Source organism: Lagenorhynchus albirostris, chromosome 4 (assembly GCF_949774975.1).
Source record: "Lagenorhynchus albirostris chromosome 4, mLagAlb1.1, whole genome shotgun sequence".
Classification (NCBI taxonomy): domain Eukaryota; kingdom Metazoa; phylum Chordata; class Mammalia; order Artiodactyla; family Delphinidae; genus Lagenorhynchus; species Lagenorhynchus albirostris.
The window spans coordinates 8,214,197-8,228,767 of NC_083098.1; the positions used below are offsets into that span (position 1 = coordinate 8,214,197).

The 14,571-nt window shown below is 41.6% G+C and overlaps 1 pseudogene; it reads left to right on the forward strand.

The window, feature by feature from the left end:
- Nucleotides 1-4,072: 4,072 nt before the first annotated feature.
- The window catches only part of LOC132519591 (probable E3 ubiquitin-protein ligase HERC6), a 43,634-nt pseudogene continuing 33,135 nt past the window's right edge, over nucleotides 4,073-14,571 (forward strand).

The window sequence follows — 14,571 nt, forward strand, 5'->3', positions numbered from 1 at the left end:
GAAAAAGGACTTCTCTGGCAAGGACTCAGCCAATGAAAAGCCATGGACTCTTAGCGTACTACGGGCCTCCCAACTTCCTTTTCCCTCTATAAAAGTGTTCTCCTTCTCTTGCCATGGGGGGATTTGCACATGGCTCACCATGAGTGCAGACCCCAGACTGCAATTCTTCGCTGATCCCAAACAAACCCACCTTTGCTGGAGAAATATATGGCATTCTATTTGTTAAAGGTCAACAGGTATGTTATAGTAGAAATTAAATAGGCTTTCTAGTCAATTAGTCAATGTTAAAATCCTGCCACTTATATGCACGTATCGTCAGACAAGTTAGCAAAACTCTCTGAGCCTTGATTCCTCACCTACAAAATGGGAATGATAATACTGCTTAGTTTCCATGACGGATGTAGAGGATCCTTGTTGCTTATCTCCTTGGCATCCATCCCCCACTTCTTCCAGCAACATGCCCAGCTTTCACTGGGGAATCTGCTTACTCCGCACTCTCAGAACGTGTGCTCATGAGACATTCTTGCAGGCAGATCTGATGGGCTCAGGAGTGGACATGTGACCCAGATTGGGCCATTGAGAGCATCATGGCTAAACACCATGGCTTTTGTTTGTGAGCAGATTGTCTGCAGGCTGTGAAGCTGAGAGCTGGATATAAAGGTTAGAGCTGCTGTAACCCTCTTGCCACTTCAGAGGAGATTCTGGAATTGTGCAGTTACACTGCTTGGGGCCTGAAGATGAAGTCCCGTTAGCAAGAGGCAGAAGGAAGAGATACAGAGAAGTGGAGTCACTCGGACATTGTATAAGCCCTTGTTGACAGCACTTCCCCAAATCAGCCATGACGATGGACTTTTCAGTTATGTGACTGTCCGAAGAGGCTAAGTTATGCTGTGTGATAACAAACACCCCAAAGCTCAGGGGCTTACAACAACAAAGATTTAGTTCTCACTTAGTTACACAGGATGGCTGCAACTCTGCTAGGTTGTTTTTGATCTGGGACCCAGGATGATGGAGCAAGCTATGTTTGGAAAATCACCAGTTGTAATAGAGGGAAAAGAGAGTAGTAGGGAAAATAAGTACTAGCTCCTAAACCATCTCCCTGGAGGATGCTTCCTGCTTGCACGCCATTGGCCAGAACAAATTCACATACTCAAGCTTCATGCCATAGGGTGGAGAGGGGCAGCAAATATTTCTGAATAATGATAATGCAATCTACCAGTAAATTTCCCTTTTGCTTAAGCGAGCTGAGGTCATATTTTCTGTCACTTGCAGCCAAAAGAACCTTAACTGAGAAAAGCTGTTGAAAGAATTAAATTAGAAATTTTATATACAATAGTCAACACATGGTAGACATTCAGTAACTGGGAGCTACTATTTCCAAGCGCATGAACACAGATGAATCGGGGATTACATTTTTCTCAAATGTTCTCAATTTCTTTAATTTATTCACTATCTCACTAACATTTATTGAGTTCTTTTTATGTGACACACTCTGTGCTAGGTGGTGGGGACACAAAATGATGCAGTACATTTACAGTTTAGTTCTCCAGCAGATTTCATGTTAAAGAAATAACTTAATGTGAGGGCTCGGTGTCTTATGCCTAAGGAAAGTGGAAAACATTTAGGAAATTAGTATTCAGAAAAAGGTTACCTATGGTACCTAATGAAATGGAACCAGAAGTATGACCGATACTCATTTACTCACCACTCATCAACCCATTTGTCCAATACATACTTATTAGCCTCTACCACGAGCTAGACCCTCTTGAGGTAGAAAAGCAAATGACATTTATTCTTGTCTTTACTTAAAATATAGTAGTAAGGAGAGGTGAGCTGAGAGTATATAAATGGATGCTATAATAAGAAAAATAAAACGAAAATGCTGGTGATGGCTAATGCTGTCAGTCACCAATAACCTCCATTTGGCCAAACCTAAAGATCAACACTCAACCTTGCTCCACAAGCAACTGACAAGAGTTAATCATTCCCTTATTCTTCACTTGCTTACGCACACCGCCCTTCCTGGTTTTCCTCCTAAGATCAGTCCTCTGTTACATGCTTAACACACTTACCCCGTAGGTGATCTCATTCAGTCTTCTGGCTTTAAGTATCATCTCTACACTGACGATTCCCAGTTTGATGACTGCCTCAGTGTCTCTCCCCAACTCCAGAATGATTGATCTTATTGCCTCCTTGTATAATAAGCGTCTCACAGTTATCACCAGACTGGACTGCTGATCCATCAGCCCCAAACTGGTGGCTCTCTCGGGGTTCCCACTCCAGTAAAGGGTACCACCTTTCACCCCAGTTGCTCAGGCCAACCTCGGAGTAATCCTAATCCCTTTCCTTCTTTCCTCCCACTTCCAATTCATCAGCCAATCTGTGGACTCTGACTTTTACAACATGTTGAATGTGATCATTTCTTCTCTCTCCCCCTCTAGGATATCACCTCAGTCCTGGACTCAGCCATCCTTCTATCCTGGGCTCTGACAGCAGCTTCCCCTAACTGGCTTTTCTGCTTCCGTCTTTGTTCTGTTATTTTCTACATGGCAGCCAGAATAATTCTTTTAAAACTAAAGTCAGATCATATCACTTCTCTTCTCAAAAGCCTCCAAATGCTCCACTTCACCCTGCGCGCTTAGATACGAGAATGACTCATTCCCTCATTCCCCGGGTCCCATTGGCTCTCTGCTCAAATGTCACTTCATCAGAGAGGTCTTCCCTGATATCTTACCAAAAAATGCTAGTTCCGGGCTTCCCTGGTGGCACAGTGGTTGAGAGTCCGCCTGCCGATGCAGGGGACACGGGTTCGTGCCCCGGTCTGGGAAGATCCCACATGCCGCGGAGCGGCTGGGCCCGTGAGCCATGGCCGCTGAGCCTGCGCGTCCGGAGCCTGTGCTCCACAACGGGAGAGGCCACAACAGTGAGAGGCCCGCGTACAGCAAAAAAAAAAAAAAAAAGTCACTTAAAAGTCCCTTCAATTTAATTGTTCCATGCCATCAATTACTTGTGTATATAACTGAATCATCTTGCCATACACCTGAAACATTGTAAATCAACTATACTTCAGTTAAAAAAATTAAAGACAGGGCTTCCCTGGTGGCACAGTGGTTGAGAGTCCGCCTGCCAATGCAGGCGACACGGGTTCGTGCCCCGGTCGGGAAGATCCCACGTGCCGCGGAGCGTCTGGGCCCGTGAGCCATGGCCGCTGAGCCTGCGCGTCCGGAGCCTGTGCTCCGCAACGGGAGAGGCCACAACAGTGAGAGGCCCGCGTACCGGAAAAAAAAAAAAAAAAAAATGCTAGTTCCTTCTGCCCTCGCCCTCCATTCCTTTACTGTTTTATTTTTCTTCACGTTGCCACTTGACATCATACAAAATATTTATTTATCTGTTTATAAATAGGAGAATGTAAGCACCATGAGGATTTTGTATTTCCAGTGCCAAAAACCGCCTAAAAAAGGGCTGGCACGCAGATGCTTTTATTAAGTACTCTAGGCATTATTCTAACACAATTTATTATCATTAGATTCGCTGTATTACTGTCCACATTTCACAGACGTGGTAGCCGAGGCACAGAATCGGGAAGTGACTTGCCCAGAGTCACAGCGCTCTCAAGTGGCTTAGCTAGGATGCACATTGAGGCGCTCTTCCTCCGGGGTCCCTCTGCTCCTCAACACTTGGCGCTCGGGTTCGACACCCGAAAGCCGTTCGCAGGGGGCGAGTTGGACGTCAGGGGGACGCCAGCGAGGGCGCGGCTCACCCAGCCTCCCGTTTCCTGGGAAGTCAGCGCGCACCCGTCCCTAGCCTTTGGGTGCCGCAGCTGGCAGAGCGCACAGATTCGGGCAGGCGGCTGGGCGCGGGAGCGGCCCGTACTTCTGCTGGGTCGCGGGCCGCCGGAGACGGGAGAACGGAGCCCCGCGCAGCCTAAGCGCAACGCCTCCCGCAGGCTGAGCGCAACGCCTCCCGTTTCGTTTTCCCGAGGCGCCTCGGCTTTGTTTCGGTTTCCAGTTGTTCCGTCTTCAAAACGAAACTGAAAGTTGCGCTAAACTGCGCAGCGTTCCCTTGGACGGAGATGCCTTTTGGCACCAGTCCTTACCTCTGCGAATCTGTCTGGAACAGAGTGACCTTGCAAACGTGGTTTGTGGTTTGGACACCTGAAACTCCCTCAGAAATACCCTAGGGCGTCTTTTTTCTTCAGATTAAAAACATGTATAATAGCATTTTGCTATTACTGATTATTATATCAATAAGAGACACAGGGAAAGAAATCGCTTATGATTCTAACACCCGAAGACAACTAATATTTTGATGCATTTTTTGGCCTTTTTTTCCTATTATACATTTAATCTTTATAAAATCATGTCATTATACAGTTTTATATATGCAGAATTTAACTCTGTAAATTGCGTTTTCGTCAAACATAATATCATGAACATATTGCCCTTTTATTATATTTTTTTAAAATAAATTTTAAATTGTTGTGTAACGTTCCAGGTTCTGACAGTACAATTCAGTTATTCTCCTCTTGTGGAAGTTTGTTTTTATCTCATCAGGGCCTTTTATAAATAATAGTATGATTGACATTATTGTAAGGAAATATTTGACCAAATTTCTGATTACTTAAAATAAATTCCAAAAGATGTGTCTGGAGGAAAAACTTCTCCTCTACCCTCTTAGTTCTTATACTGAGGGCCTGTGAACTAAACTGACAAAGACAGATTAACGAGAAAAAAACCTTCCAACTTTAGAAATATTTTATGTGCACAGGAGTTCACAGAAAAGTGAAACTCAAGAAGTGGTTAGCCTTAGGAGCTTATATGCCATTTAACAAAGAACAGGGGGTTTGGGTTTTGAGGGATGATCAATTGTGGAGAAGTGTCTTTGAAATATATTAGGGAGGGGTTTCCCTGGTGGCACAGTGGTTGAGAGTCCACCTGCCAGTGCAGGGGACACGGGTTCGAGTCCTGGTCCGGGAAGATCCCACATGCCGCGGAGCAGCTAAGCCCGTGCGCCACAACTACTGAGCCCACGCACCTAGAGCCCATGCTCCGCAGCAAGAGAAGGCACGGCAATGAGAAGCCCGCGCACTGCAACGAAGAGTAGCCCCTGCTCGCCGCAACTAGAGAAAGCCCGTGTGCAGCAATGAAGACCCAACGCAGCCAAAAATAAAACAACTTAAAAAAAAAAGATAAAAGTAATGAACATCTTAAAAAAAAAAAAGAAGTATATGAGGGAAACTAATGGAAGATAAGTGTTACTTTACTAAGGGCTGTTTATGCAGACTCATCTCAGTGCCAGCTCTGGTGATAAGAGGCATTCTTTCCTTCCTGGTATGGAAGGGGGGTGCACCTTCACAGGAGAAATTCATGCCAACTTCACAAATTTATGCTTTTAAGTTGATAAGGGGAAGGCAGAGAACTCTTTCTGCATCTGTTGATTCTCAGTTGCCTTCATCTCAAAGTCATCCTTAGGCCAAAGTGGCGTATTTTGGGGTGGCATATTCTGATCCCCTTCAGGTGGAAATTAGGGACAACGTGACACTTAAAGCCAAATTCTTCTCCAGGAAGAAGGTACCAGTTTCCACCTCCATGAGTATATGAATCTTTGGGAATTTTTTTATCGTTGCATAGTTTGCAAAGTAAATCATTGAAAAGGATAAGATCACAAGATTAAAAAAGAAAACTTAAGTGTTAAGAAAAACTTTACCGGTAATGATGTGCTTAACTTCAAACCTCCGATAATTCAGAGACAAACGCTTTGGGAGAACAGCTTGGATTGTCTTGTAGGGAAATGTGCTCAGGTTTTCATCTGTGGGCACATCTGGCCCATTGGGAGGCATGCTACTGCACTCTTCACTGTGAGTGCCTCTGGCATCTGCCTCTCACACTCAGGCAGGCTCCCTGCCCTTAGCAAAGGATGCACTGTTCTCACTCTTCAGGGCTGGAAAGTCAGAGGAATGGAGGAGGGGTGATCCCATCTTCTCTCCTTTATCTGGCTGGGTTTTGACTCCACCCTCATAGAGAAATGTTAGGGCAGCAAGTCCTTACAGGTTCCCTCCTCCACGTGCCCACCCTTTTAAATAGCAGCCGTATTCCCATAAGGACAGTGCCACACACGGAGCCTGTTTCCTTCACACCTTTAAGGTGGACCTTAGGCCTTGATTGAAAAGCCATTGGAAGAGATGGGAAATCCCAGTGACCCTTCCTTTTGAAGAAAAGTACTTTGTTAAACTTGGTATTATATGAACAATCTTATGGGAGGTTTGGTTTTGATTTTGTTCCTAAAGAACGAATTCCGGCATTGGAGACTCCACATGTTGGTCCGGTGAGCTGTGGAAAGGAGCATTCCCTGGCTGGCTGTCACAAAGGAAGGGTCTTCGCGTGGGGATCTGGTTCTGAAGGACAGCTGGGAATTGGAGAATTTAAGGAAATAAATTTTATGCCTAAGTATGTATTTTAATTCATTCATTTATTCATTCAGTATTTTTGAGTTTCATGGGACAGGCACCATGCAAGATGCCAGGGTCCAAAGATAACTATAACAAACACAGTCCCTAACCTCACAGGTTACAGTGTAGTGAGGGAAGGAGGGGGGAAGACAAGGTGTAACACCAGCTGTTATTTAATTAGAGTCTATGAAAGAGCAGGGCAGCATGAAGTGAGAACCTGTGACCCTGTGATTTTAATCTTAGGTACTGGAAATAACTGTGGGACCCACTTGGACCTCCAGAGTTGGTGTAAAGATTATTTTAAAGCGAAAATCTTTGAGCTACAGAAAGTTCACAGAGAGACATCTTACCTGACTAAAACAGGTAAGATTTAGTTTTACCTGTTGTAAATACAGCTGCCATTAACCGTCCTTTGAGGGAGTTTCCTATGAATTCAGCTGTTGTAAAGACAAAGCGCCCGATCAGCATCAAAAACCCAATTGAACCTTCCATCCTCTCCCACTGAAGCCCTAAATAAATCCCTTTTGCTAAGTTAATATATGTACACCTCTACTCAGGCTATCGTACAAATTTTCCATTACGGGAGCTCCTGTCTGTACATGTAGATAAACTTTGCCTTTTCTCCTGTTAATCTGTATATACTCAGTTAATTTGTAGGTCCCCAATCATGGGACACAGGTTGGAAGAGGAAAGGTTTTCCTCCCAACATAACCTTTTGGCTTGTCATAAGCCACTGGATCCTAATATTTTCCTTAGTAAAATCGGGGTAAAAAATCACATCCTCACACACAGCTTCCTAGGCCAAATGATATGACAAGCAGTCTGAACTGTGTGTGCATGAATTACGTGCATTGGAAATTTTCAAAAGCATGTTTTTTAATGCTAGGAAGTTACCTTTGTTACTTTCTCTGCTCATTAAATTGTATAAGAGATTGCTGTAGGGGCTTCCCTGGTGGCGCAGTGGTTGGGAGTCCGCCTGCCGATGCAGGGGACACAGGTTCGTGCCCCGGTCCGGAAGGATCCCACATGCCGTGGAGCGGCTGGGCCCGTGAGCCATGGCTGCTGGGCCTGCGCGTCTGGAGCCTGTGCTCCGCAACGGGAGAGGCCACAACAGTGAGAGGCCCGCGTACCGCAAAAAAAAACCAAAAAAAAAAAAAAAAAAAAAAGAGATTGCTGTGGCTTGGGGGAATGAGCACTGAACTTGGAATGAAAAGCCCAAGGTTTGAGTCTGTTCTACAACTGATACCAGTTCACCTCTTTGAGTTTTCCTAGGTTGAGCCGTGTGAAATTGCCGATAGTTATGTTTTTGATCCACAAAAGTGGCAATTTAATAGGAATCAACCTAGTGGTATCTTTATCTCACAGGGTGAGATAGGTGTTGTAGGTGACAGTGCTCTATAAATTCTAAAGCCCTGGACTATATGTGTGTGAAGAAATTTAGTTTTCTTTTAGGTTGATAAGTATAGCATAAAAGTTAGTACATTATACAATGTGTGAAAAGCCCAATTCACTTTTGAATTATATATTGTTCTGGATTCTGCCCTGCACCTTTGTACATGTTGATGACATGTTAAAATAGCTTGAAGGCTTTGGAATAAAAAGTTCGTTCGGGTTTTTCCATAAGATGTTATGGAAACCCCCGAACGAACTTTTTGGCCAACCCAATAGTACAGAAATACAAGAAAATAAGTTAAAATATCTGTAGTCCACTTGGTGACCCAATCTGAAGAAGGATTAATAGATTTTGTATCATTTTTATTATAGGAAGATAGAAACTCTGACTGGTATGAAAACTATACAAGTCTCCCGTGGATGCTACCACTCCCTGGCATTATCAGAAGGTAAAAAACGTCTTCCTGGATCTCCTATGTGTCATCAGGAAGTAATTTTTTGAATAAGAATGATACCTGTTCCTCGAGTCTGTCATACAGAGTGAAGTAAGTCAGAAAGAGAAAAACAAATACCGTATGTTAACATACATATATATGTGGAATCTGGAAAAAAAAAAAAGGTTCTGAAGAACCTAGGGACAAGACGGGAATAAAGACGCAGATGTAGAGAATGGACTTGAGGACCGGGGAGGGGGAAGGGTAAGCTGGGACGAAGTGAGAGAGTGACATGGAGTAATATATACTACCAAATGTAAAATAGATAGCTAGTGAGAAGCAGCCGCATAGCACAGGTAGATCAGCTCGGTGCTTTGCGACCACGTAGAGGGGTGGGATAGAGAGGATGGGAAGGAGACACAAGAGAGAGGAGAGGATATATGTATATGTATAGCTGATTCACTTTTTTATAAGGCAGAAACTAACACACCACTGTAAAGCAATTATACTCCAATAAAGATATTTAAAAAAAAAGAATGATACCTGTTGAGTTTAATGCACTGGGGTTCATTTTAATGCATTTAAAGTTAAAAAGAAAACTTAGATGTAATAACTTACAGAAATCTGACATGTGTTGGCATTTCTCTGAATAGCATCAGAAGAACTTGACTTTTTTTTTTTTTTCCTTTTTTGCGGTACGCAGGCCTCTCACCGCTGTGGCCTTTCCCGTTGCGGAGCACAGGCTCCGGACGCGCAGGTTCAGCGGCCATGGCTCACGGGCCCAGCCGCTCCGCGGCATGTGGGATCCTCCCGGACCGGGGCACAAACCCATGTCCCCTGCATCGGCAGGCGGACTCTCAACCACTGTGCCACCAGGGAAGCCCTATTTGTATTTTTTTTTTTAGACTTAATTGATCATATATGTTTATCATGCATCAGGCTTTTGCAAACATAAAAAGGAAAATGTGCACCAACCAAACTGGTAAAGCTTTTCCTAAAGCTTCTTTGCATTCTTTTTTTTTAATATCTCTCTTAATTCTTTTTTTATACAGCAGGTTCTTATTAGTCATCCATTTTATACACATCAGTGTATACATGTCAATCCCAGTTTCCCAATTCATCACACCGCCACTCCCATCCCCTGCCGCTTTTGTCCCTTGGTGTCCATACGTTTTCTCTACATCTGTGTCTCTATTTCTGCCCTGCAAACCGGTTCATCTGTACCATTTTTCTAGGTTCCACATATATGCGTTAATATATGATATTTGTTTTTCTCTTTCTGACTTACTTCACTCTGTATGACAGTCTCTAGATTCATCCACGTCTCAACAAATGACCGAATTATGTTCCTTTTTATGGCTGAGTAATATTCCATTGTATATATGTACCACATCTTCTTTATCCATTCATCTGTCGATGGGCATTTAGGTTGCTTCTGTGACTTGGCTATTGTAAATAGTGCTGCAGTGAACATTGGGGTGCATGTGTCTTTTTGAATTATAGTTTTCTCTGGGTATATGCCCAGTAGTGGGATTACTGGATCATATGGTAATTCTATTTTTAGTTTTTTAAGGAACCTCCATACTGTTCTCCATAGTGGCTGGATCAATTTACATTCCCACCAACAGTGCAAGAGGGTTCCCTTTTCTCCACACCCTCTCCAGCATTTGTTGTTTGTACATTTTCTGATGGTGCCCATTCTAACTGGTGTTAGGTGATACCGCATTGTAGTTTTGACTTGCATTTCTCTAATAATTAGTGATGTTGAGCAGCTTTTCATGTGCTTCTTGGCCATCTGTATGTCTTCTTTGGAGAAATGTCTATTAGGTCTTCTGCCCATTTTTGGATTGAGTTGTTTGTTTTTTTAATATTGAGCTGCATGAGCTGTTTATATATTTTGGATTAATCTCTTGTCTGTTGATTTATTTGCAAATATTTTCTCCCATTCTGAGGGTTGTCTTTTCGTCTTGTTTATGGTTTCCTTTGCTGTGCAAAAGCTTTTAAGTTTCATTAGGTCCCATTTGTTTATTTTTGTTTTTATTTCCATTACTCTAGGAGGTGGATCAAAAAAGATCTTGTGGTGATTTATGTCACAGAGTGTTCTTCCTATGTATGGTTTCCTCTATAAGAGTTTTATAGTGTCCGGTCATACATTTAGGTCTCTAATCCATTTTGAGTTTATTTTTGTGTATGGTGTTAGGGAGTGTTCTAATTTCATTCTTTTACATGTAGCTGTCCAGCACACTTATTGAAGAGACTGTCCTTTCTCCATTGTATATCCTTGCCTCCTTTGTCATAGATTAGTTGACCATAGGTGCGTGGGTTTATCTCTGGGCTTTCTATCTTGTTCCATTGAGCTATGTTTCTGTTTTTGTGCCAGTACCATATTGTCTTGATTACTGTAGCTTTGTAGTATAGTCTGAAGTCAGGGAGTCTGATTCCTCCAGCTCCGTTTTTTTCCCTCAAGACTGCTTTGGCAGTTGCTTCATTTGCAAATATTTTCTCCCATTCTGAGGGTTGTCTTTTGGTCTTGTTTATGGTTTCCTTTGCTGTGCAAAAGCTTTGAAGTTTCATTAGGTCCCATTTGTTTATTTTTATTTCCATTTCTCTAGGAGGTGGGTCAAAAAGGATCTTGCTGTGATTTATGTCATAGAGTGTTCTACCTATGTTTTCCTCTAAGAGTTTTATAATGTCTGGCCTTACAATTAGGTCTTTAATCCATTTTGAGTTTACTTTTGTGTATGGTGTTAGGGAGTGTTCTAATTTCATACTTTTACATGTACCTGTCCCGTTTTCCCAGCACCACTTTTCGAAGAGGCTGTCTTTTCTCCACTGTATATTCTTGCCTCCTTTATCAAAGATAAGGTGACCATATGTGCGTGGATTTATCTCTGGACTTTCTATCCTGTTCCATTGATCTATATTTCTGTTTTTGTGCCAGTACCATACTGTCTTGATTACTGTAGCTTTGTAGTATAGTCTGAAGTCAGGGAGCCTGATTCCTCCAGCTCCATTTTCCTTTCTCAGGACTGCTTTGGATATTCAGGGTCTTTTGTGTTTCCATACAAATTGTGAAATTTTTTGTTCTACTTCTGTGAAAAATGCCATTGGTAGTTTGATAGGGATTGCATTGAATCTGTAGATTGCTTTGGGTAGTAGTCATTTTCACAACGTTGATTCTTCCAATCCAAGAACATGGTATATCTCTCCATCTGTTTGTATCATCTTTAATTTCTTTCATCAGTGTCTTATAGTTTTCTGCATACAGGTCTTTTGTCTCCCTAGGTAGGTTTATTCCTAGGTATTTTATTCTTTTTGTTGCAATGGTAAATGGGAGTGTTTCCTTAATTTCTCTTTCAGATTTCTCATCATTAGTGTATAGGAATGCAAGAGATTTCTGTACGTTATTTTGTATCCTGCAGCTTTACCAAATTCATTGATTAGCTCTAGTAGTTTTCTGGTGGCATCTTTAGGATTTTCTATGTATAGTGTCATGTCATCTGCAAACAGTTACAGTTTTACTTCTTCTTTTCCGATTTGGATTCCTTTTATTTCTTTTTCTTCTCTGATTGTCATGGCTAGGACTTCCAAAACTATGTTGAATAATAGTGGCAAGAGTGGACATCCTTGTCTTGTTCCTGATCTTAGAGGAAATGCTTTCAGCTTTTCACCATTGAGAATGATGTTTGCTGTGGGTTTGTCATATATGGCCTTTATTATGTTGAGGTAGGTTCCATCTATGCCCACGTTCTGAAGAGTTTTTATCATAAATGGGTCTTGAATTTTGTCAAAAGCCTTTTCTGCATCTATTGAGATGATCATATGGTTTTTTTCTTCAATTTGTTAATATGGTGTATCACATTGATTGATTTGCATATACTGAAGAATACATCCATTCCTGGGATAAATCCCACTTGATCATGGTGTATGATCCTTTTAATGTGTTGTTGCATTCTGTTTGCTAGTATTTTGTTGAGGATTTTTGCATCTATATTCATCAGTGATTTTTTTCTGTAACTTTCTTTTTTTGTAGTATCTTTGTCTGGTTTTGGTATCAGGGTGATGGTGGCCTCAGAGAATGAGTTTGAGAGTGTTCCTTCCTCCGCAGTTTTTTGGAAGAGTTTGAGAAGGATGCGTGTTAGCTCTTCTCTAAATGTTTGATAGAATTCACCTGTCAAGCCATGTGGTCCTGGACTTTTGTTTGTTGGAAGATTTTTAATCACAGTTTCAATTTCATTACTTGTGATTGGTCTGTTCATATTTTCTGTTTCTTCCTGGTTCAGTCTTGGAAGGCTATACCTTTCTAAGAATTTGTCCATTTCTTCCATGTTGTCCATTTTATTGGCATAGAGTTCCTTGTACTAGTCTCTTAGGATGCTTTGTATTTCAGCAGTGTCTGTTGTAACTTCTCCTTTTTTATTTCTAATTTTATTAATTTGAGTCCTCTCCCTCTTTTTCTTGATGAGTCTGGCTGATGGTTTTTACATTTTTTTATCTTCTCAAAGAACCAGCTTTTAGTTTTATTGATCTTTGCTATTGTTTTCTTTGTTGCTATTTCATTGATTTCTGCTCTGATCTTTATGATTTCTTTCCTTCTGCTAACTTTGGGTTTTGTTTGTTCTTCTTTCTCTAGTTCCTTTAGGTGTAAGGTTAGATTGTTTATTTGAGATGTTTCTTGTTTCTTTAGGTAGACTTGTATAGCTATAAACTTCCCTCTTAGAACTGCTTTTGCTTCATCCCATAGGTTTTGGATCATCGTGTTTCATTGTCGTTTGTCTCTAGGTATTTTTTGATTTCCTCTTTGATTTCTTCAGTGATCTCTTGGTTATTTAGTAACGTATTGTTTAGCCTCCACGTGTTTGTGTTTTTTACGTTTTTTTCCCTGTAATTCATTTCTAATCTCTTAGCGTTGGGGTCAGAAAAGATGCTTGATATGATTTCAATTTTCTTAAAGTTACTGAGACTTGATTTGTGACCCAAGTTGTGATCTATCCTGGAGAATTTCTGTGCGCACTTGAGAAGAATGTGTAATCTGTTGTTTTTGGGTGGAATGTCCCATAAATATCAATTAAATCTATCTGGTCTATTGTGTCATTTAAAGCTTCTGTTTCCTTATTTATTTTCATTTTCGATGATCTGTCCATTGGCATAAGTGAGGTGTTAAAGTCTTCCACTATTATTGTGTTACTGTCTATTTCCTCTTTTATAGCTGTTAGCAGTTGCCTTATATATTGAGGTGCTCCTATGTTGGGTGCATATATATTTATAATTGTTATATCTTCTTCTTGGATTGATCCCTTGATGATTATGTAGTGTACTTCCTTGTCTCTTGTAGCATTCTTTATTTTAAAGTCTATTTTGTCTGATATGAGTATTGCTACTCCAGCTTTCTTTTGATTTCCATTTGCATGGAATATCTTTTTCCATCCCCTCACTTTCAGCCTGTATGTGTCCCTAGGTCTGCAGTAGGTCTCTTGTAGACAGCATATATATGGGTCTTGTTTTTGTATCCATTCAGCAAGCCTGTGTCTTTTGGTTGGAGCATTTAATCCATTCACGTTTAAGGTAATTATCGATATGTATGTTCCTAGTACAATTTTCTTAATTGTTTTGGGTTTGTTTTTGTAGGTCCTTCTCTTCTCTTGTGTTTCCCACTTAGAGAAGTTCTGTTGTTGTTTGGATGGGTGATATTAAGGTATGTTTGTATGCCAGTGAGAATGATCCCGTTCAGGAGGAGAAAGTGATGATGCACGAGAAAGAGGGAATAATTGTAGAGGTAATACTGTCCCAGAATAGGAGCCAGGAAGCAGGGCCAAGGGTCCAGTGTGGCACGTAGGGCTTTGGGCAGAAATTTTTATTCTGTTCAGATGAGGAACAGTGGAGGTGAGGGTAGGTTGCTTGTGGGAAGGTGATTAGTTCTTCCCTGATTGTTTCAGTTTTCTCAGTGATGCACAAGGCACGGTCCTTATTTGAAACTTAGTGAAGCAGAGGAAGATTGCTACAGGTTTAGGAATAAACGGAAAGTGTGCAATAGTGACTCAGAGTGAGACAGTGAACATCGTGGGAGATTACGAGACAGTATAGAGTAACCATTTGAAATCTGTGGTCGTGGGGCATAAGGTGAAATCAGTCGGCACAGTTGTTTGTTTTTCTCCATTGATGTTAAGCTGCTTGGATTCCTTTGGAGTAATTCAGATTGGAGGTTAACTACAGGTGGACTTTTGCTAGGTAAGTACAATAGGAAAGGGACAGAAGACTTGGAGGTATTTGCAAAGGACTGATTACGCTGCTGACCAT